Source organism: Chlamydotis macqueenii, chromosome 11 (assembly GCF_036417535.1).
Source record: "Chlamydotis macqueenii isolate bChlMac1 chromosome 11, bChlMac1.mat, whole genome shotgun sequence".
Classification (NCBI taxonomy): domain Eukaryota; kingdom Metazoa; phylum Chordata; class Aves; order Otidiformes; family Otididae; genus Chlamydotis; species Chlamydotis macqueenii.
Genome location: NC_141566.1, coordinates 20,885,543 through 20,910,503, shown reverse-complemented (window position 1 = coordinate 20,910,503; position 24,961 = coordinate 20,885,543). Strand labels below are relative to the sequence as shown.

Here is a 24,961-nt window from a genome sequence, read left to right as displayed (position 1 = left end):
TCTGAGTTAATCTCTAACGAGGGGAGCCCAGTTCTTAATCTGTTACTCAATTCAGAGCCCTGGTACGGGAGCCTTTTGCCACAATGACTCAGGAGGTACAGCTAGATCTTCTCACTGGTGCCATCCTCATGGCCAAACCCTATTTTCTAAGCCTGTGCTGCCATTAGCAAACCCACTAGGAATTTGAAAACCTTGCCACCTTACAGGAAGGCTGATATCTTTATTTCTGGCCCAAATATGGCTGATGGTTTTATTCTTTAATAGACCCTTTCCATAAAAACAACCATTCCTCCTCATTTTAGGCGCCTATCTATCTCTCAGGTAAATATTTTCTCTTGCCAGCCTAATGTCATGAGCTTCCCCAGTCAAGACGAGTTTGCTAAATCTAGTCAGAGCAATCTATACGTGCTGATATTCCCCAGCTGCCGATGGCCTCGCATTTTGACTGTAACCATGGTGCTGCTGGATTTATCATGGCTGCATGGCACAATGTGTATCTCATTATTCTTTCCTGGCAGCTTTGTATAGCTTTTATTTAGCTGTAAAAATAATTTACATGTCTTGAGCATCTGAATTAAAGATAAAATAAAACTACGACATTGAGGGCTGCAGACTTTATGCAAATTTATTTATAAATATAAATCACATTTAGAATGCAAAATTACACAAATGTCTTGTACAAATCACCCATCTCTTAAAGAAATTAATTCTTTACTTTTTAAAGAATAATGCTTTAACATATTATCTTACATAGCTGCAACATGAATGGAAACTCGGTAGAAAATCCAAAGTGAAATCTGGGGACCCTGGGTTGCCAATGAGATCAGTTATGCGAGAAGGAGTTTTTCACTCCTACGTCACTGACTTGAAATTGCTCCGGGTCACCAGCCCCTGGGACTCTCCATCAGCTGCTCCTGGCCTGGGTTGAAGCTCTGGCTCCACCGAAGTCACCAGCAAGCTCTTGGTTGGCTTCACTGGGGCCATGATGTTCAGTTGTGCTGAGTGATGGACAGGAGATGCAGCAACATCACGAGTCCACCTCAGAGTGCTCATGTACTCACGTCACACACACAACCCAAAAGTTGTCCAAAAGTTGTGTTATTCAAGTATTCCAGAATAACATTTCTGGGAAAACCCAGCTACTTGCATCTAACTCCAATACACCCAAGCATCATACATCCAGGGGATTTTTTTTTAATTGTGTTTTGGGATTTCAGAATAGTATAAAATATTTTTTAAAATATTTTTTAAAGTGGGATGCAAGTGATGGGGTTTTTTTTCTGACTATAAAGCTACCTTGAGCAAATAATCTAACTGTAGTTATGTTGATTTCAAAATGATAACAGATTTTGAATACAAATATGGCTTCAAAAAATTTCTTTTAAAACTTTTGACGGTTTCTCTCTGCTCTGACCTCAGGCTTTTCCCTTTAACCCCTTCTGGTGTTTGGTTATTTTAATGTTATCTCCTCTTAGACAACATCTCTGCTTTTTATTTGTGGGGAAAAAAAAAGTCAGTGTTTTTTTTCTTGACTTTCCAATAAAATAATCCTTATGAGGTCTCAGTTTTGATGAACGATTTTAGTTTAACATCTCTTCTACTTGGTAGAATCAGCAGCCAAACTATCTCAGAAATCTCCATGCTTCCTGTGCTTCTGCCACACTGAATTCTCCACTGTGCCATCCTATTCCCATCGCACTTTATTAAAAAAAAGGGTGGAGAATTGTTTCCTAAGTAAAAAAAAAAGCATAAAAATATTAGCTGCCAATGCCCTGCTCTTCCTTTAGTTCTGCTTCCACGTTGCCAAATGCAACTCTTGAATAAAAATTGCCACTGAACCCGACTTCTCCTTCAGTCAGAAAGCAGTTCTGCGGGATGTTCGCTACGCTGAACCTGGGCAATCCACACTACCCAAATTTCTGAGCCTCTGCTCATCATCCTATATATAAAAGCACAGCCCTGCTTGGCTTCATGTGCACACAACTGGGCTGAACCGCGGGACAAAATCCCTCCTGGTTTGCATTTCCCCTGCCCGCCAGCCTACCGAGCACCTCAGGAGCCCTTTAAGCTTCAAACATGATTTTTAATGATGGATTTTGGCACGCAGCAGCCGACACGCTGATCCGGACACCCACAACTCTGAGGACTTGGTGAAAAACTCGAGTGCCCCTGTGACTGTTATCAGATGGGCTACTGTGTCAGGAGCATTCCTGCGGAAACGGTACCTCAGCACCACAGTCAGTGATCAAGTTGGGAACACAAGGAACATAGGCTCAGGTAGATTTTGCCTTTCAAATTTTAATAAACCACTTTTTTTTTTTTAATTTCACCTTCTGAGAAACTGCACAGGGAAGAAACTCCAGGATTACAACAGAAAATATTCATAAAATGGTCCTCTGGGATTTACCAGCTTAGAAACTTTCTCTTGATGTTTTCAACCACTCCACAAAATTCCTTAAAAGAAACGTAATTTTTGGTTAAACCTCGTGGAACAACCTCAAACACTAGTAAAACGGATATTCTGGAGGATTAACCATGAGGACATGGTTATAATTTTCTATATTGAGCTTATCACAAATAGGACACCTTTTCTAGCCAATTATTGCTTCATCAGCGTACTCAGAAGGTGCCGCAGTGTTGTGGGCAAAACACTGTCATGTTCCCCAACACCACGTTAATCTTGGTATTTGCAAGGTCACAACATCTGGCGTGAAGAGCAGGGGGGCGATGGCTGTGGATGTCCAGCTCTGCATCACAGCTGGTATTGGACCAAATGCCTTCATCGGCGCATTCGAATGATGGAGAAGAAATGAAGACATGAAAAAGAGGAAAAAAAAAAAAGGAAGGTGTATGAACAAGATGAACAAGAAATGTCGTAATTAAGAAGAGCCAAGTTAACTGGAGACCGGTTTAATGAATGTAGAGTAGTTTTACATCTCAGGAGGGAGTAATCCTCTTCCAACCTCAGACAGGGCCCGAGGCCCCAGTCAGCGAGGAGTTCATGGGCTTCTGTCCCATCGCAGACAATTGGATTTGCGCACGTGTTTCAGTACGGGGCTGAGCGCGGATGGTTTGCGAGATCCCTATAAAAGCACAAACTTCCATTCTCCCAAACCATATGGGTTTGACTTCCCATATGGAGTGACAAAATAAAAATATATTCTAAAAATAGCTCTCAGAAACACACTGGCTGAAGGCTGCTTCCTGTGCTACAATTTGATTAGCCTTGTGTTTTATTTCTTCAGCAGCGATTTCAATTTATCTCTGATTTGGAGCATGAAAAGCTGCTTTTATAGTTGTAAGCAGAGGAGAAAAAGGCATCCGGGAAGTAAATATAGAGAGCTTTTCTGGCTTTATAGGAGCTGCAGGAACAAGTAAAATGATTTTAGAGCAGCAGAAAACAAAGTGGTGCTGGGAGATGATCTATCTTTGCAATCTGTATTTAAGTTCCCTGTCAGCCCCTCCGCGAGCGCAGAACATTACATATTCTGCGCAGCTCCGAAGTAACCTAAAGGAGCCAAAAATTGTCAGTGCAGAAATCCCCTCTGCGGGAGGGATCTCTGCCAGCACGGCTCCAGCCCCGCTCGGCACGGCGGCCGCACGCGGCTCCCTGACAGCTCCTTCTGTCCGCCGCGACACGAGGAGCTGGAGGAGCCATTCCCTCGGCGTCTCGGCGTTGATGGATGGTATCGAATGCAAACATTCCCATTTGGCTGCTGCTGTAGGATGCCTTCTTAAAAATCATAAACTTTTTTTTTTTTTTAAGGAAAAAAGTACTGGAAATTTTAAATTCCTTCCCACTTCAGCTGAATCAGGGAGCAAAACACCAACGAAGCACCCGGGGAGCTGCTGGTGGCATCTAAGTCCTGAAACCACTGGCTTTGGAAGAGGGAAAGGAGGGAAGATCGGTCTTGGTGGGAGACTCCTACCATCAGTTTCTTACTTGAAAACACAAGAAGGAAGTCTCACTGCTGGGTTTAACAGGAATTACTTTCCATCTCTTGGTGCTGGAGGACCACTGGGGAATCGCACCATGGCACAAACACCAGACGTCCAGTCAGCGTCCCTCAACCGCAGCTGGACCTTGACTAGATAAAGGGCTGACCAGCCCTACGTTGGCCATGGGGGGTTTGCATGTCTGTTTTGAGACTGATTCAGCAAGGTGTCTCAGCAAGGATCCTTCCCTTGGCATGTGCTGTGAAGCTCCTGTGACTCCAGCATTCATGGACCAGTTGGAGAAGGTCCAGAGGAGGGCCACGAAGATGATAAAAGGGCTGGAGCACCTCTCTTATGAGGACAGGCTGAGAGAGTTGGGGCTGTTCAGCCTGGAGAAGAGGAGGCTCCGGGGAGACCTAATAGCGGTCTTCCAGTACCTCAAGGGGGCCTACAGGAAAGATGGGGAAAGGCTGTTCAGTAGGGCCTGTTGTGATAGGACGAGAGGTAATGGTTTTAAAATAGAGGGGGGTAGATTTAGATTAGAAATTAGGAAATTTTTTTTTACAATGCGAGTTATAGAACACTGGAACAGGTTGCCCAGAAAGGTGGTGGAGGCCCCATCCCTGGAAACGTTCAAGGCCAGGCTGGATGAGGCTCTGAGCAACCTAACCTAGTCAGGGATGTCCCTGCTCCTTGCAGGGGGGTTGGACTAGATGACCTTTGAAGGTCCCTTCCAACCCTAACCATTCTATGATTCTATGATTCTAATTCCCCACGGGTGCCTGGGCTTTGCTGCTCCCTGGTTTAGGTTGCTGCTTTAGGCTGAATGCTGGGATTTAACACTGACCGCTGCTCCGGGGGCAACTCAAGCATGGGAAGTTGTCATTTACTTTTCTGGGCTGTACAGATCTGCCCAAAGCAGACCCATCCTTCTCACCTCTGAGAACCCAAGGTGAGGTAATGCTCCCAGTTAGAAGCATACATTTCTCATTTTTTGTGTCTTTTGCCAAAACAAGTTAAAAAAGAGAGAGAGAGAAGATAGACAGATAAGTAAAAACATTTGTGTTCAACTTCCCAGGATGATGGAGTAAGTCATGTCTTGCTTTTCCAGCATTTCGGTTTTCCCACATCCATGAGAAAAACCGGCCAGACCGACGGTCAGGCCCCTCCCTGGGCGCTGCTCAGGCTCTCGGACATTCATCTCCAAGTCACAGCCCCAGCATCTGCGACAGCTCAAAATAATGTTTGTTGGGTTTTTTCCTTTCTCCAGTTTATTAAATCTTTAGGAATGACGTTTCCAATCTGAGAAAAAGGTGTAGATTTACCCTTAAAAGAGAACTTTATAATATCTAAGTAATATTAAAATCCAAAAAAAAAAGGGAAAATAAAAGATATCTGGAGTGGTAAGAAGCTGTGCTGTAAAAGCTTTGGAAAAGAAAGGATTAGAGGCCAGCTTTTCTCTAAAGAATTTATAAAGGAAAAAAAAAAAAAAGAAACACTTTGGAAACAATTATTTACAAAGTTCAAAGTATTTAGCACCCTTTGCTTTGGTAAGATAAGGGGCAACAAATAACATCCATAGTCACAAGGATTCAGCCCAATTTACTTCTGTCAGCAAAACTAATTTTACAAAAAAAAAAATGTATTTCTTCTAGGAAGAATACTTTTCTTGCTTCAAATTCATTTTTACATTGCTAATAAGTCTCTTAGTAGTAGATTAGAAGTGCCTCTTAAGCCAGCAACACGCAGATCACCCCGAGCGCAGCCAGTGGTCTCTTCTCCGGAAAAACCATTATTGAAGCCGAGGAGAATTTCACCCGAGGAGGTTCGCTGGAGGTGTTTTGTCCCATGTCTGTAACCTGCACCCTTTCAGAAAATGTTAATTATTATTATACACTGCCAATCCTTAGAAACATGATCTCGGACTACTCTGACCATTTTACCTTGCCTTGCTCCTACAAACGAGAGGGCATTCCCAGAGCTCCGTGCCCAGAGAGTAGGAATGAGCCTGACAATCTGTATAGGGCCCGTGTGTTGTCCCATGTCCCACTCAGATGTCAGGACAACCCGTAAACCTTAAAAAATTATCCAAAATGATCCAAAAACTCTCAGAAACATCCTCAACTTAGCACCTGTTGAGGCAGTAAACGCTTTAGGGCAATGTAAGCTCAGAAGAATTTAACTTCAGTAAAAAAGCAGTGGATGGGAGGCTAAGACGACCAAAGACAGCCCCCTCCGGCCAGCACTGATGGGTTTCACTTCCCTGAGCTCCGCAGATGTGGCACATTTCCCGACGAGATGCTGACAAACAGCTGGCCGTGCTCTCTGGAGGTGAAAAAAGTAGGAGCTGGATTGAGGCACGGAAATGAGTCGTGGGTACGGGAGGCAAACAGAGAACGACAACTTTTCAACACATCGCCAGAACAATCTGAAAAAAAATTTACTGTCTCTTTGTCAATAAAAGCAGTTCTACCAACCCTACTTTAAGGTGTTGGCGCCTCACCTGCACGGTGCAGAAGCAGCCGTCCTCCCCGGCCACGCATTAGGGCTGCGTTGGGAATTCACCGCTCTGACACCGAGGAGCCTGTAATGCCTGTATGGAATAATAAATTGTTTCCAGGGAGATTATCGTTAAATATTGCCTGCTCTCCAGCGCTTTGCATGGAAAAACATCACAACCAATGGAAGCTGCCTGGCAAATAAATACGGTAGCTCAATTCACACACATAAATGCTCACTTGTGCAAAGAAAATATTTAGATGATGAAGAAAGAGGATCAGCTTCCAGCTTTGGATATTCTGCGCAGCTCTCTGATTGATTTGTGCGTAGGCACTTCACTGAAGAGCAGAGATTAGAGGTGTCTACGACCAGACCAGACATTGTACAAAAGCGTCTGACAAAGTTACAAACCTAAATCCCACACCCAGAAAAGGGGCTAAATTCCTTAAATCAAGTTATTCCATTTTAATTCCTCGCTTTCCTCAGATTTTTTTTTGTTCCAAAGGCTTTGTGGCAATTCATGTCAAAGAGCTGAGTAAATATTTTCTCGCACGGGGTGGAAGATGATGTCAGGCAGTGATGGAAGTGAGATACCGACTTTGTGTAACTGTTTGTACCTCAGACAGAATTGTCTCTTTTTGTGAGACTATAGAAAATGCATTCTGTGATTATGCACGCCCCCAGAGGCCACGTGGAGGTGAGATTATGCATCTCACAATGTTGTTTTACCAGGAAAAAAAGAAAAAAAAAATGGACTAAGTAAATAGAAAATCTGCAGGATGTGACTTCATCGTGCACTGTTGACATCTGCTTATATGATTTAAAGGATGTTACTATGAATATCGTAGTTGCTAATGTAAATGATGAAGAAATCATAGGTCAATCATATAATAATAAATATTAGCGTAGGTTTCCCAAGGCCAGAAATGGCTGAAATGGTAATTGGAATTATGATTTTGCTCTTGAATTATGTGATACTGAAAACCCTTTGGTCGCTGCTGCTTTCCTGGAACCGCTCCATTAAAGCCAAGCAGATGCACTCTCCGATCTTTCTCATTCCAAGAAATAATGTCATCTTTTCGTAAGGGTTATTTTTCTTTCAGGTAGGCACCCACCTCACCCCGTAGGCTGTGTTCGGTTGCCGGGTTATAGGGGTGCTCTGGGGACGTGGTCTGAGGACACAGCACCCCACCGCCGTCATCCGTGTTAGATACTTCGGGGTAAGGGAGAAAAAGAGGAAAAAACTGTGCTCTGGCCACAAAGCAAGCGTCTAACCTCGTCCTCAACCCCAGAGCGGTCTGGAAGTCAGAAATATTTTAAGTAATAGGAGCTACTGGGTGATTACTGTATTACCTGGGGATTCCTGCCAACCGCCGCATACGGCGGGCTTCGGAAACGCTGCTAAATTGTAGTCTTACAGGGGAAAAAAGAAAAAACATAGAACAAGCCTGTAATGCTCCCTGAACAGGGAGTGTTGCACTCTTTTCCTTCAGTGCCCATAACTCCTTACTGATGGGAAGCTCGTAGCCGAGCAGTCGTGTTCTAGCTGGTGTCTGACTCTGAAACGCTCTGGAGGAGGAAATCCGGATATGCCACAAGTATTCTAGCACGGTTACACAAAAGCCTAAAATTAGGTCATAAATTATATAATCTTGCAAGGAAACAACAAATGTAATGACTATGCCAAACCAGAGATAAAAGCTGAGGAAGGAAATAGCATCTTTCTCATTAAATATTAAGGATCTGATCCTTCAAACGTTTCCCAGCGATGAACTCGGTGGGAGCTTGGCATCTGTATTGGTGTGTGTTCTATAGAATGTGCTTATACATCACATACAAGTGCTGAATGTGATTTACGGAGCGCGCACAGGGCAAGTATATTTATAATGCATAAATAAACTCCATCAAAAGCAGAGAAGGTGATCAGTGACAGGTTCCCAAGAGGTTTAATCGCGTATTTTGGTGGCGTATTTCCAGTGTGGCTCCCGAAGCGCGTTTCATCGCAGAAGGAGCAGGTAGAGGCGTCCCTTTATCACACTTACAGCAGCAGGAGACATCACGGACTTAGCGATGGGCTCTGTGCACCCTCGGTGGGATTGAAGAACCCTGGAGAAGAGGAGAGATTGCCAAGTTATAACAATGGATTTGAAAATTCCATGCAACCTTTGAATCTCATCCCTAACGCCGCTGTGCCCTAGCCTTTCTTCTAACCGTACACCAGGCGAATCTGGTTTGATCTGTTTAAAATAATGTGGGGGTGAGGTCTCGTGTGCATTACCTCAAAAGTTTGGCATGATTCCCCTTAGACCGACTGCCGGTGCTGATGTCCTGAGTACGTTAACGAGAGGGAACGAGAATCTCTGATGGAATGAACCAGATAGCGCTCTCATCCTTGCTGTCGTCAAAGCCTCTCTGACAACCACGTCCGTTTTTTCAAAGATTTGAGTCATTTGTGGATTGACTGTATAATCCTTGTGCTGAAGCCTGGGAAAACTGCTGTTGATGCCCTTGGCAAATTCTTATCCTAAAAAAAAGCATGAAAAAGAGTGCCAAGTAATTTCAATTCCATAAAATACATTAAATGCAGCACACAGGTATGTAAATGGGAAACTCCATAACTGTAATTTGCCCATTTAGTGCCTGATCTAAAGGCTATAAAAGTTAATTTGAAATCTTTTCATTGATTTTAATGGTCTTCAGATCAGGCCAATATCATGTACGCTACGTATCATGTTTGTTTCAGCGCAACAGTGCGTTTATCTAAAACACGAATTAGGTGGATGATAACACATAGAGATCCACTGCTTATTGTCCAATGGCAAAAATTGAGAAATTTATTGCCTTTAGTAACACACGTAAAATCTAAAAATCAAAAGAAAGTGCCAAATAATTATAATGCTCTTAAAAAGTGAGATAAAAAATGAGGCCTTCTTTTCATTATATTCTAATACAATCTAAATATATTTTAAGCATCATGAAATCTAATCTCACAATTCCTTATTTCTGACTGCAGCAGTTCAACAAAAAAAAAAAATATCCCATCTAAATGATTCAAAACCTCTCAAAGAAACAGCATTTTTTTCTAATTTGAGGAAAAGAAAAAAAAAATTGTTTCAACCTAAGCTCAGCAAGGGATAACAGCATCACAGTCGCCACACAGAGAATTTAGCCACTCATAATTCTAAACCCTCCTCAAACGCTTTATTGCTATAAGGTGGCTAATACCAGCCTCCACACAACAGGGCTCCCGTAGCATTAACCATGAGAGACAGGCTTCCAGAAAGAAACTCTAGCAAAGTAATTGTAAATCTCTAATGATGCATAAAACCAGGCTGAATTGGTCCTGAATTCTCAGCATAAAAGAAAGAAACCATCGGAAGAACCCATTCTGCTGGCAGTATAACATACCCCAGCGTGGAAACTGTTTTGCTGCAGTGGAAATATTCCTACTCACACGCAAGCCATATAAATTCATTAAAAATGCCCAAACACTGCAACTTCTCATGACACCATGTATGACGTGAAAAACAAATCATTAGCCAAAAGAAAACCTCACCTGTACCAAAACAATTCACCGTTGTCTTTCTCAGTTGTAGGCAGTTGTCCATAGGATGAATTCAGTGGGTTCTGCATGGTTTGAAACCCATCTTGAAAGACTCTGAAGACGGGACTGCCTCACCAGGCTGGGCTTCCTGGAGCTCTGCCCCACCAGGACTGTCACATCCCCAGGTGCTCGGCCAAACCCAGACTGACTACAGGGACCAGAGACCAGCCTGAAGCCTCATCACCCTCCCCTGCTTTGCTTGAGAGGAGAGCTGGGCCTGGGCCTCCAGCAGTGGCCTACAAGGGTAGGGAGCCATGGCCATATACTGGCAGGACAGGGCTGCCCCTGCTGACGTGCCAACATAAACCCAAACCCTCCCAGTTTCTTTGAAAGTTTAGCCACTTCCCACCAGATAAGCATGCAATAAAATATTTAAATCCATAATTAATGATACCATTTAAATAATTAATGACGCAATCCACAAGTTCTAACAATGAACCCGGCTCATTCCAGAAACCTCAACACACAAACCTGAACCTTCACCCGTTCATCCATCATTGTCCAGAGGAAACCTGCTCCAGAAGCGGATCAGATTGATTATCTGAGAGACCAGAAATCACTTACTCATGCACAAATGAGGTGCGGCAGGCGCAGGGGTTGTGCGCGTTTCCCCATGCAGCCTTACCCAGCAGCTTCAATGTGGCCATAAGTACTATTTCTTTTGAGATGAGAAGCCAGGCTTACTTTTGCCTCTAGATCATCTCTGACTGTTTGGGTCTTTTTTTTGACACTGCCAAGAGGTATTGCACAGGATGATGCTTTTCTAGCACCGGGGCATCTGTCCACCGAGAACTAGATTGACAAGGCTGAAATGGTTGGGTTTCTCATTTCACAACTCTACGAGTCAGACATCTGAAAGCTCGGATACACCATTGCACTCTGTCAAAAATCAATGAAGGCACAGATTTGAAATCTGCATACATGGACAAAAATAGGGCGTATCTGAAATTAATTAAAACTTCTAGGCACTACCAAGAGAACAACATTTATCCGTAATAAGCATGCATCAACATAGATCACATTTAGTGCATGGTTTTTAGCGAAGCTGCAGTTTTCAAGTCTTGTACGTAGGACCCTGAGGCTTAGCAATGACTTTTCGTTTTATAAAAGCACTTTAAAGAATTCTGTTATAAAAAAAAAAAAACGAGAAGCAAATGTCACTGATTTAAAGTCAAACTGAAAGGAAATTCAATGCAAGTGACCCGCTGGGGCTTTCTGTGCTTGCCGGTGCAAATATCTGCACTACGTACTACGTGTGTGGTGTAAAACATACGATAACCATGTGTAGGTGTTACAGGCTTAACTATAATACCCGTGCAAATTATGGGAAGAAACAGGGAACAATTTTGTGAGAGATTTTTTTTTTTTCAAACAGCATTGATCTGACTCTGTTCCTACAGCAGTTAATGAAAATTTTTAACACTGACTGCAGTAGAAAAAGTTAGGATGAGGATAAAAGGTGAAGAAATGAGGTTTCCCTGTGAAATACCCTCCTCGCACATGTATGTAAGAATAAAGGAATGGAGAAACTGATGAAAGAGGAGAAAACTGCTGCAGGCATAAGAGAGAAATGCACTAAATCACACTGTTCCCAATTTCATTCGCGTTGGCGAGGTGCTGGCACCATGAGCATCTTTTTTATTTACTTGTGAGTGAGGGGGTCTTACCCTTGAGCAATTTTTTATGGCTGTTCATTTTGGAACAAAATCAGAACTACTTGACCCATTGCCCCGAGGACCTCCCAGCAGTAAGTGCTATCCAGGATACTCCATCTGACATCTCTGTATTCAAAGGTACTTCCATTTTTTCCAATCAAATCGCAACAACTCTAATTAAATTTAAACAAGAAGCTAAAGTGAGATGAATGGTTTATAGGTGCTTCATGCTTCCCTACATTGATTAATAGATAAAGAATTCATACCTCCACCAAATTAGTTGACAAATCCTGCTGTAATTTACTCCTCGTACATGATGATCCATAAGCATAGCATACTCTAGGCAGGACTGAGCTCCAGCTCCCTCTAAAATATATTTTGTGCTGGTTGGCTGCACCCACCGGGTATTTACATTCCACAAATCTTGTCCTTGTATTCAAAGTTTCTCAGTATGGTTTTCATTTTAAATTAAAGTAGCAGTGGTTATTCCTGCACAGAATGCCAATTTTGTGAATCAGGTTTTGCAACGTGGGCAGTTGCGTTGGACCATGCAGCTGAATAACTTGGCACCTGAAGAACTGCCCTGTTGAGATTTATTTTTCCTTTTGTTTTCCCTGATATTGTCCTATGTATTCCTCTGCTCTGCAAGTGAGCAGCAAATGCAATTTTCTTTCACATATGATGAAATTTTGCTAGAGCCATGCATTCCTCATTTCAAAATCAGGCTCTTTAACCCCCACAGCTGATCCAGAAGATGCTTGCCTACTTGTAAAGTAGAGCGTTATAAGAGGAAGACAACATGCCAGGGGCCGTGCCAGGGACTGCCTGTCTGCCCCGGTCAGCAGTGAGCCCCGGCCACTGTGGACCAGGCTGGAGCCATCCAGAGGTGGGCTCCAGCTTTTGGTGGTGGCAATGACTGAGCTTATTTTTAAGCAGTTTACTTTTTAGAACAATGCAGTTCAGGTCAGGGTATAAACCAGCCGCTGGCAAGAGATGTCTACGGGGCTAGATCTCATTCATTGATTATTTTACCCTTCAAATTTTGCAAGGGGCATCCAGCCCTTGAGATGGATATCCCTGCGTTGTAAAAATGGAAATCAATAAATCTATTCAGAAAAACATAATTTCATTTTGCTTCTTAACCAGAAATTGAGATACACACATTTCTCCCTTCCCAGTCCTCCCTGACTTAAATACATCCTGTGTTATATAAGTAATTGTTTTGAACCCACTCTAGGACACAGTCAGAGACATGACTCCAATAACACATTATCAGTAAAACAAAGCAAAACAGTTTCATGTCCCTGCTGGGTTTGTATATACACTCTTAAATGAGCAGATTCTCTCATTATTCACCGTGATCTGGTCATTGTATGCTTAGTCACAGCTGTCACAACAGGTGCCTGAGCGTCCTCCCCCTTCATCGCACTGCGTTTTCTGTCTAGAGTTTGTTGTCAAATTCCTCCGCTGCCTTTCTCTGACGGCTTTGCTCTTCCCTTTCTGGCTCTTCCCAGATTGAACTTCATAATTCCTTCTGAAATCACTCAGGACTGGCTGACTCTGGGCAATGATCCTTCATCTTAAGCATCAGTTCTTCTTTACAGGTCAATGTTCTTCATCTCATCACATGAAATCAGTTTATCCATCAACTCTGGCCATGCTTTTCTTGCCTAGACCTTTCTCCATCTTTCTAGATACCTCCAGTGACCATATACTTTGGGACCACGCAGCAGCTAGAAGTTTATTCCTCCACTAGACCAGATGACCTCCCCTACGCCAAACGACAGCAGGAGTCTCCAGACACTTGGGGATTTCCAGATGAGGTCTTGCCCAAGATCATATTTAACATGAAAATTCTTAGAAATAAACATTTGTGCCCCAAGATATCATCTTTTCACTTTTGTTTCTCTCTAACATCCTTCAGCAGCGGTTTGGGGTTCCCAAAACAGAGTGCAGAGCTGCTTCCCTCCTGTTCCACACCTCTCACTGCAGATCTATGCATTGCATTTTCCCTCTGAGCTTAGCACTCACTGAGCATCTTTTACTGCTGAAAACCCCATGAGTTCTTAAATTATCAGTACTGTTCTACTGTGCACTAACAAAGTTTATCTGATACAACATCATATCAAGCATTTTTAGCTCTGTAACAAATGTTTTCTTAGCTGGAAGCAAGTCTCTTCTGATATTAAAGCACCTAGAAATAAAGATACTTTTTTTTTTTTTGGCTATTGTCTTCAAGGCGTAGAGTGTAGGTTGAGGGCAAAATATACACAATTCAACCTCTTATGTTTTGTAGCCATCAGAATTTAGGGGCTGATTTCCAAAGTGCTATAATCCATCAGTCCCGCTGAATTGCAAAGGCTGGTGAGGAAGAAGCTACATGGAAAGGTGCTACGTAACCTCCAGCAGTCCCCTGAAGCACTGAAGAGATTAGGCCGAAACATAAAGGCAAAAGCTTTCTATAATTTTACTTCAACCAAATTACACAGGAGCAAGAAAAATACCCAGCTTTTGATTCACAGAATAAATAGATCCAGGACAGAACTAATGCCATTTAGTGTGTCTTCTCCCAAAAAACCCATAGTTAGGGGTTAAGATATACATTTATGTCTTGGGTTTCATCCATTCGGGATTGAAATATTTTTTTCCTACCTTACTCCTGTCCTGTCCTACAGCACGGTGTGACATCCCTCCAGCAATCACCACTGGTCTCAGTCGAGAACAAAGTATTATAAAAAATCTTTAATGCATTGTCACCATTCTTAATGCAATTTATTAGCTGACAACCAAAAGTAGAGGCAGTGTCATATACTCATCCAGATCTCTGCTGGTCACCTACAATTTAAAGGACCCATCCTGTATATTATTATACTTTACAGCTCTTTGGACAGATTAATTAACATGTTGAGTTAAATTGACTTAAATTCTTGCTGCCTTAAAATGGAATAGAGAATTCATTCCTCTCTTTCTTATTATCTCTCTTTTCCAGATTACTTTAAAAGTAACACAATTATTGTCGGGGTTTGTGGTTTGACCCTTCCCAGGATGGGAAATCTCCCAGGCGTGCCTCTGATCACTCACTAAGCTGGCACGGGAGCGGCTCATCTGCTCTGCCATGGTGCAAGTCTGCCTAAGTGCCGGTACACACTGATCTTAAAGAAAACACAAACCTACCACAGATACGAGGAAATTAATAGAGGTGAACAGCGATTCAGAGGGAACAAACCAAAACTGCAAAGCCCACAGTGCCAAGAAGGTCAAGGAAATGAGCTCAGCCATGGCTTTTTTTTTTTTTTTTTTTTTTGCCTTGTTCTAATTGCTTTGGTTTACAGATTGGCTTAACTTGTTTTCACCAAAAATCACTGGGCAGAATAAAAGAAACCTTGATTTCCTTGACTTCTCGCTGCCGTGTGGCAGCTGACGGGCTGGTATCACTTCTCCAAAGGCAACAGGACACAACCATGGGGCAGAAGGCAGAGTTTTGAACGGACTCTCACTTTCACATGGCATTTCCAGAGCTGTAAGAGCTCCGTGTTCCATTTTATTAACCTCTTTCTACTCAAGGATCCAGAAAAGGTGCCTGTGTCAGCTACCCAACCTGAAGTTCAAGACCTTTACGGGTGAGACGACATTTTAGAGCATAATAACGGCACAAATTCCTTATCAAAGACTGTCAGAGGGCTGGAATTACCAGTGGTTATCAGTCAATAATTGTTAGAGTAACGGATGGGTAAGCGGTAACCCTTCACATGCAATTCTTCCGTGGGAATGAGAAAAGCAGCTGGAAGGAATTCATAACAAGAACCTCGCAGAGCTCAGAGAAATGTGATGTATAAACAGATCATTATTTCCTGTGGATATTGATGATAAATGAGCAGGATTTGGTGTGTCTAGGAAATATCACCACTCCCTAAGCCGGCTGAACTCCCTGTGCCTCAAGGTATAAACCCCAAAATCTCTCCTGTAACTTATGAGATCACGGCATAAAGCGAGTGCTGAATATCTGGGTCGCTAGAAATGCAAAAGTTGGACATTCCTCTTGCACACTTTTTATTTAATAAATCTTTCCTGTGGGTTTTCCGTGTAATGAGTCATTTATTATCCCAAGGAGTGCTTTATAGGGTAAATTAACTAATATATAAGAAACAACAAGAACTGCTATGTAGCTAGACAAATAAATAAAATGCAAAGCGTGTTGGTCATCTGGTTGCAAGTCAGCCCCAGGGCACTCCCATTTCTATAAATCAGCTTCTTGGTGAGCACTACCAATACCTGCGCTCCTCTCTCCTTATTTTTACCTATACCTACAGCTTTACAAAATACGAAAAATACCCATAGAAAAAGCAAAAATAATCAACATTTTACTCCTCTGTTGGAAATTAGATAAGCTATAATGAATAATAGCTAATTACCTGAGAAAACATATGCAAAAAAAATGTCTTTCCCATTTAATTTAGGGGAAAAAATCTATTCAGTGCACATTCAGTTCAGCGTAATAAACAGCATTTCTACAAAAAGAAAACAAAGCAGAAAGAGTAGAATACCTACATTTATGGTTAAAAAGGGAAAAGGCTGATATTTGGAGAAGCTGGTTGTACTCATGAAATTTAATCTTAAAATACTTTTATGGGCGTGGGCCAGGTCTAAAGATATTACCTGGCTTTTCGCAGGGCTTCCAAAGAGATTAAATTCTAATGAAAAAGACATCGAAATAAGAAATGTGCTCAATGCAAAGACGAAAAAGGAGCCACCTTCCTCCTTGGCACACGTCTGGTTCTTCTTCAACTTAAGTTGTCTCAGGGATGTATCAGCGTATTTATGCAGAAAGCGGTTTACCAAGCCAGTCAGCAAAGAGTAAGTTTGCAGCTGGCCTTCAAGAATTACACACAGTGAAAAACTGCACAAAAGAAACAACATCATCCCCTGTGACCTTACTTTGAGACTAGTCACATTGCAAACTAGCTTGGATCACAAAAGATTTCGCACCACTAAAAATATTTAGGGGTTGGGGGGGTTATAGTTTATGAAGATCCCAAACTCCCTGCGGTGTTAAACAGAGTAGATGTTGCCTTGTATTTTGACTGTACATGGAGCTACAGCCTATGTGCTTGATTGTTTTTAACATTGAGAAGGGTTCCCATCACGCTGTGAGGACATTTATTTGCATCAGTCACACTTTCTCTCTGCAAGATGTGCCCTTTGCTGTCCACAGCCTTGGAAACTGAAGTTCAGACATTTGCCAGAAACATGCCATGAACATCTAAGGAAAGGTAACAACCACCTCGGTTTGCAAATATGTATTTCTTTCCTTCATACCATGGAAAAAGAGAAAAAGAAAAAACAGTTTTACATAGGAGAATCATAGAATCTTTAAGGTTGGAAAAGACCTCCAAGATCATCAAGTCCAACCATCAACCCAACACCACCATGCCTACTAAACCATGTCCTGAAATATTCATAGAAATCACAATGTAAGCAGGGGAAATGTTAAATTAAAAAAATAAACCAGTCGTTTATAATATGCACTCAGATCTAGCCCAAAATGTGCTATTAACTCATTTTACACTGCAAATCTCTAGGCACAAGAGCCACGTCTTCCACCACAGGACTTACATAGTCAAATTTACAGCCCATTAACAGCACTCACCAAGCTCTAGCGCTATAAGATGGCCTTACCCAGCAAAGTCTGAGCCCTGACAGAATAACTTCCAGTTACTTTATGTCCTTCTTACAGCAGTGAATAGTTACCAGGCTACATAAAAGCTGAATTAGAAACCCCAATTTGAAATACAGTATTTGAAAAGTAGCGAGGAGTCCTCTCCCTCCCTGGAGATCACCGGTTTCCCAGACAAACAGATGGAGGATAAGAAGCCATTGTGTATTATTTCTCTTTGCCAATGACCTAGTTCCCATGCTGTCTGTGATACTGAAATGGGAAACTGAAGCTTGGGAGTAGATCTTCAGCTGGAGAAGCGCAGCCCTGCTCACTGTGTCGGCACACAGCAGCCAAAGAGCATCTCCCAGTCAACACTCGGAACTCAAACTTGCATTTTTTGGCTTGAATAAAAAGAGAAATACGTCTTTCCAGCATCAACAAGCAGGTGAGTAGGAACATATTTACAAACCTGAATTTTGGGGTGACTTCCATGACAGAAATTTGCTTGTTTGACAACTCACAAAGTTGGGGTGTGTTTCTGAGACGAATGCACAGATTTTAGTTTTTGATCTGGGACCAATTACATGATGAAATTCAAACGGCTGTTGACATTGAGCTTTTTTCAGGGTTAGTTTGATTATTACAATTAATATAAATGCATTATGTGGGGAGAATATTCACAGAAAGAGCTGCATTCTGCCTTATTATTATCTTGGCAAAATATTTTTTATTTTCTTAAAATCGCGTATGTTGCACACTGGTGATCCTTGCAATGCCTTACAAATGAAGCATTTATACATCATTTAAATAATACATTATAATTTATAGGTTAGTTATTTTATTTTGGTGTCAATCAAAATCAGAAGCTGTAAGAAAGAGCTTAGATTAGGAGAAAGAGATTTTTGATGGTAAGCTTTAACAAACAAATGATGCTATTATAAGAGCTATCACCGAAAATCCTGCCATCTAATAATAAGCTTGTTCCTGTTTATTTAAACGTTCCACCTTGTGCTTGTTTGTAAAAAGTTAATAATTGCAGCCTAGTTAAACTTATGTAAATGGGTGAGTCTGCACTGGATGACACCTCTGACACCAAGACGCAGCTCTACCTAATCAGCGAAGAGTGGATATTGAGATTTCAGCCTTTTTTTATTGCAGCATACAAGGTCCTTCTGAAGAGGTGTTTGATGTTCTGCCCAAATAACTCCTGTAAGATTGGCAAGGTGAAGACGGCCGCCCAAGCCCCGTCCCAGCACGGCCACAGGGACGGTTTTGAGAAGGCGCTGCCTTCGCGGGCGCTTCAGTACTGATGTTGCTGAGTCAGCACAGGCAGCGGCACACGCGGCAGCTGAGCGGGAAGGCGGAAAATCACTGCAATTTCCTCCTCGGGCTGCTTTGCTCTCACCCCACCGGGCTGGAAGCTCCGGCGGCCTCCAGAATCCTCAGAGTAGACTCATGAGGCAGCGGTGGTCCTGCTAGGCATCCACCTGCTCTCGTCACCCACAAGCTAAAACACATTCAAAACTTTTTTTAATTAAGCATTTTTATTTACATTTCCTGCAGAAAGGAGCAGCCTAGCCTATACGATTTAGAAATATCACTTGCCTTCTCCCCTGCAGATGACAAACTCTGGTTTCTGCCACCACCAAACATACAAATAAATCATCAAGATATGATCTGCTAACGTATTCAAAATGATGTTTGGCCTGCACAATTTTTTTTTTTAGCTTCAAACATCAATTTCATTTCGTAATGAATACATGCTTCAGCTCATAACATTTCATTTTTCCATACATTTAGCAAAATTGCTTAACTGATACATTTTTTTTTCCCAAACAGCTTTATTTCTACCCTGAAAACATGCAAATCAAAGACTTGCACACTTATATAACATGCAGAATTCCCCACTGCTGGCTCAATCCCTAAATTATAAAATATTCATAATATCTACATTTTTTTTACAAAACGAATTTGGTATCCCAGCTTTTTAATGTAAATCACGTTAAGATACATGGACAAAACCTTACAGGCCCCTCCGTGCAGCTATTTCCATTTTTATTTGCTCCCCTCGCCAAAGGACAACCTCCCCGGCTCCCACCCACGCGCTCTGTGCGCCGGCAGCCTTATCGGAAACACCGGCGAGGCACGACCAGCCCTCACTCCCAAAGCTTACCGCCCTTTGCGATCCTCCTCTGAGCAGTTGTTAGCTGAAGACAAGAAGCCTTATTTCCATTCATTCCCTGCATAATCCACCTTATGAATTTACACCTCGCCTACCCGCGCATTCAAGGGCCCAGAAATACAAAATATTTCCTACTGTGTTTGAAACCCACATCCTCCGGGATACAAGATAAGAGCTTAATAGCTTTGACATCGCGCTGTTTTCATATTCACGTGTAAGTTACGCATACAGCAACAGATCAGCTCTTCTTTGCGCCGCGCGTTGGCTCTGCTTCGCTGCCTTAAACCCTCTGAGTCAAGGCCACGCTTTAACGCCATAGACGCTCCATTCAGGCACCAGTATGACCACATTTTAAAAGCCACCCTGTACCACTTCATTGCCACAGATGTCCTTTACATCTGGCGAGGGCCGTTTCTCCGCGTGTCAACAGTAATTCAGTTTAACAGCTGTCTCTTTTGACAAGCTTAGTGTCAGACTCTAAAATGACAGGGTGACAGTTTTCCTTTTCTTTAACAGAACGTAGCGCAAATTAACTGTTTGCATGCAGGCTCACCGAATGCCTCCCGAATATGGTTTTTGGAGCCAACTAAGTAAGATTTAGGAATTGTTGGCATTAACGACCAAAGCTGAAAGCTCTGACAAACCAAGGTATTTCTCCTGTAACTGAGGTTCGTACCTGAAATCTAAGTGTTCGACCCCCAGAAAAACTTAAATTGAGGTGAAATAGATGTCGGAGAATAACATTGGTGTCGTAGGTTACGGCATTCTGCTATTAATTGGCTCAGCCTTGGCCTAGGGTCCACCCTAGCCACGGCCAAGTCCACTGGACAAAGGGGAACAACTTCTAGCAGCTTCTTATAGAAGCTGCCACCTTAGGCCCCCCCTCACTAAATAAAACCAGAACAATCGGGAATTTGCAAACTGGTATGATAAGTACTTTTCCTACATTGCATAAATACACAGGAGAATTTTCTGTATATTTAGTTAATGCAGCAGCTAATGCTATCGTGCGTCTCGGCTTTCCGACGGCATGCTGTACACACACATCTTCCACCAATGCCGGGTGTACAGAAGCGCTTCTCAGCATAATTTCTCTAGGACTAAAACCACACCGGAGATAATACTCTACATCTTGATGATTGAAACCTTTAGCACGAAAACCAGCTCACGGACAGTAACAAAGCGCCACCGTGATTTATGACCAACCAGTAAATGCCGCAAAGGCGCCGCTTTAATCTGGTGCAAGAGCGAGCTTTATGAGGCTGGCTGTATTAGGCTCCCGTAAAAGTGAATAAAAATAAATACCAACATTACTCCACATGTATTTAAATTGCATATTGATGTAAGTTGTACAGGAAGCCACTTTGTCGTGTTAACGTTATGCCACGGCTGACACAAGGAGGAACTGTGCCTCCCTGATTTCGTTCTTGTTTCATCGAAACCAATGGCAAAACTCAAAGTAGTGGGAACTCAACTGCAGATCACACAATTTCTGTTGTTTTAAAGAATTATGAAAGCCTTTCTGCTGCTTGTTCCTGGGTAAGCAGTTACATCTAAGCGCTACCAAAAAAAAAAATAATGGGTTGAAAGGGTGACACAGAGAGCATAACATTTAAATGCCTGTAGTAATTGCTTTTGTTTGCTTATTTATATGTTGCCATAAGTACTTGTATGTGCTACCCATTGCCATAACATCTGGGCATCTCATAATATTTGGGAAGATTCACACTCAAATGCCTATGCCTGTCTCTAAAAGGCGTGACTGAGATTTCTTATGAACTGTTCAGTCTTGAATATGACCAAGTTCCTCCTCTTTTATTCACCTCTTTCCAACACGTAACTGGTCATGAGCTGCACAAGAAGTCACTTACTTTCAACCATTCTATAGACAGATCTCCTGTACAGAAAAATGCATGTGTCCCTGCTCTGGGGAGTTTGGAGAAGGATGCTGACTGCTCTGACCTTCCTTGTGCCTCCTCTCCTACCCGACATGCCCCTCTGTGCATTTTCCTAGCCCAAGAATTCATACTGTCGTAGCCAGAGGTGCGCCTCTGGAAAGGGAGCGTACCGCTAGTGTTTTATTAATCTACCGTGAAGCTAAGCCAGCTGCAAACACGTATTTTTAGCCCAACATCAGCCCCGCGGGAACGTGCAGGTTGCTGGGTTTGGGGGGGGGGGTAGGGCACTGTTGGTACCGCACACTTCTAGCTCAGCTGCACGGAGCACATAAAATAATTTAAAATACTTTACCTCCCCAAAATCTATCACATGCCTGAAACACTAATAATTCCATAACTTAAGCTAAACAGAGTACTATTGAGCTGTAAATTTTATGGCTACTATCTCCACCTCTTATGAAGTGTGAAAAGAGGCTTCATATCTGTCAGTCTTTTCTCAGAAATGACTTTCGCTGATTACTTAAACTTTCGTTAAATAAGCTTTCCGCAAGCTGTAAAAACAGAACACAGTAGGGAAAAAATTGGCTCTCTTTTAAAAGTGCTGTAAAGTCTCTTTTTGAATGAGTAATTAGAAATGTGTAAACTCTTTTATGGATATACGAGAAGCACACACACACAAAAAATCTGACATTCCATGCGAGTATTTCTGTGCGCTATCAAATTTCATTGTATTTCACAGAGACCAAAACTATACAGACCCAAAATACACATACATTAGTGGACATGGGTTATTTGCCAAGAAGGAATTTACATACAGTACAAGGAAAACATCCTAATTTCAATCTACAACAATGGATACTCACATTCTTAAAGAGAAATCAGAGTTGTTTGTCTTTCCGCTCATATTTATACAGATTGCGAAGCTGTTGACAGAGCACGATTTGAGCTGGGCCTTTCCGACTGCTCACTGTTATTTTTATGGCCGTTGTCAGCTATCTTTTCCGTATCAAGAATCGAGCTTAGAGGAAGACGTTCTGATTTCCCAAGCCCAGACATGAACCCAAAGAGATGCCGTGCAACCCAGCGGTCAGGCGGGGAGCAGGCGGTGGGAAAACTCGAGTCCCACTGCTGGAAAACTCCCCAGATCCTTAGTTAAACCAGTACATTTTTCCATCTTCATTTCCACCCGCACACACAAGCGGTCCATCCCCAAATGAGACTCTGTAAATGCTCTGCAACCCCCTTGTACCTCCATTGCTTCCAATCCCTCTTCCTTCCCTTAAAATTCACATTATTTGTGCGGAAAACTTGGTTTTAATTTGAACCTCATGATGAGCTTCACGTCAGGGGGGCACATATCTTCATCTAAAAATAAGGAAAAGAAACTTATAGGCAAGGGGAGATATGTGCTACCCCAGCTCCCTGGGAGAGGGGACAGGGCATCTCGGGGACATCGAACTGGAAAGCCTCCCCCCCTCCAAACTGGTAGGATGTTTGCTCAAAAAGCCGTTGGATGTCATGCTGTGTACACGTACTGTGCACTATAAATAGTAATGTCTTCTACGCTCCTCTCCATGGAAAGATCTGCAGGAGGGGAAATAGTCTCAAATCTGTGTCGTTTTCAAGGCAAAGAGAGCCAGCCTCATTCTCTCCTCGGCGGGGAAGCCGTAGGTAGGGGGTATGCCCCGCCAACCCCCTTGAGCCGGAGGAGCTGGAGGAAAAAGCAGGTCCCAGCTGATGAGTCTAGGGGCAAAGGGTGTCCCCGCATGTGCTCCCCAACCTCCCTATCCCTGGCGGGTCCCACAACCTTTCCTTGCCGTGAGCAACCTCAGCCACTCTCCGAGGAAGATGACTGTCACTGCGCGGGGTTTACGTGGCGTCATTAAGCAGGTGGCATTAACGGCCTCACGGCTCCCTGCTCCCCAAAGCATCTCCATTGGAGAGGATTACCATATGTTGCTCCCCCCACAAATCCCATAGAATTCCAGCACAGAAATGGTGCTGAGATCTCCGGAGGAGAGCAGAGAGCAGCACAGTGCACTCTCCCTTCTCCCAGTACAGATATTAGTGCCATTATTATTGTTTTTTTAAATTCCCAAGGGAGGGATTCAGACCCCACCTGAGAAGCTCAGTGACCCTGCGGATCGCAGAGCAAGGCCACCACTCCTGCTCCCCGCGGCGTCACGCCGAGCAAGTTCTCCGGCCAAGCATTCACAGGCGTGATTTGGTGCCAAGTCCGTTATGAAACCAACCACGGCGCGAATGTTTTTGAGTAGAAGAACAAAAGTATGAGAAAGGAAAAGGCTTCACACATCTGGAGTGTGGAGAATGTATTTAGTGCTCGCAGAAGCTATTAGATGGGGTGATACAGGCGATTTATTGTTTTGTCAATACCTTTTATTTTGATTTAATAACTTACAAAACCTACGGTCTATCTGTAGCGCAGCCTCAACTTTCTTTACACAATCCCACTTAACTTTCAAACACTTTAACTTTGAGGTCAAATCTCTGTCATATTGATAAATGGGTCTATTTAAATTTTTTTTATCGCTGAAGAATTCTCTGTGGTGTCTTTTTCACTATCAGATTTCACGCACAAAATAACAGGATACTTATTATTTTTTTTTTACCCACCGCACACACAAAGAAAGTCGCTCCGGAAGGCACAGACATCGTGGTGAAACATCTGTGATTTGTCTGCAGTAGTACCCTTCCTCCAGACGTTTCATATGGAGAGAGGTACAAGATATTCAGGAATAATGTGTAAAAACACATGGCAGAAAAAGGCATGGGATATAGGATATATATGCTAACTGCAGACTACCCATGTGCTAACAAGTAAATAACTCAAAATATTTCACCCTCACCCTTCATGAGGTGTTACCACGCACAACACAGAGGTCCCGAGTGAAGTTTAATCTTATTTGGCTCTCTGATTATTGTTCATTAAGCAAATGGCTTAAAAAAAAAAAAAAAAAAAAAAACCAAGAAAAAAACTGCTGCAAAGTCAACAAATTTTTAGGTATTATTTTAAATAATCACCTGGTTTTCCTGCCAATAATCACGACCAAAAATACAATCCTTATAGCCCTCAATATGCTGTATATGTTTAACCTTCACGTGAAAATGTTATTAAATGCTGAACGCCGTGGCTACTGTAAAGATAGTAAAAACAGATACTGGTGGAACATAGCAGTGCTCAGTGACAAGGTACAAAGAGTTCTGCTGAAAGAAAAGCACGAGCAAGAAAGGTTAAATAAACAGAAACCGCCGTGCTTCCCATCTTTCTTACATTAACTTTCAATAACGATCAAGTAAAATGTCTGCTGTATGAGTTGATTTCCCCGATTTCTGCATTAAATATTTACTTCTAACTGTAAACTTACGTGAGACCCAAACACAAACTAATTTGCATTATTAATGATGCAAAAAATGTGATGCTCAGTCCCTTAAGATTCGTAATAAAGAAGAAAATGATAGAGATTTACTTTCTTTTTCATTTTAAAAGGCGAGTTAAAACCATAAAACTTA

At 42.4% G+C, this 24,961-nt stretch overlaps 1 protein-coding gene and 1 long non-coding RNA gene across 4 annotated transcripts in view; both read right to left on the bottom strand.

Moving 5' to 3' along the window:
• The window catches only part of RPS6KA6 (ribosomal protein S6 kinase A6), a 254,402-nt gene that overhangs the window by 88,689 nt on the left and 140,752 nt on the right, over positions 1-24,961 (bottom strand). The gene's annotated exons all lie outside the window — the stretch shown is intronic.
• LOC147599417 (uncharacterized) overlaps positions 608-24,961 on the bottom strand; it is a 33,851-nt gene continuing 9,497 nt past the window's right edge. For 2 of the 3 annotated variants that reach the window (XR_015259694.1, XR_015259693.1), the window contains exons 2-5: positions 8,714-8,959; positions 7,551-8,541; positions 6,440-6,529; positions 608-2,758 (exon numbers count right to left, since the gene is read on the bottom strand). This is a non-coding gene — a long non-coding RNA (uncharacterized LOC147599417). The remainder of the gene's footprint in view (positions 2,759-6,439; positions 6,530-7,550; positions 8,542-8,713; positions 8,960-24,961) is intronic. The other variant, XR_015259695.1, reaches the window with a different exon arrangement.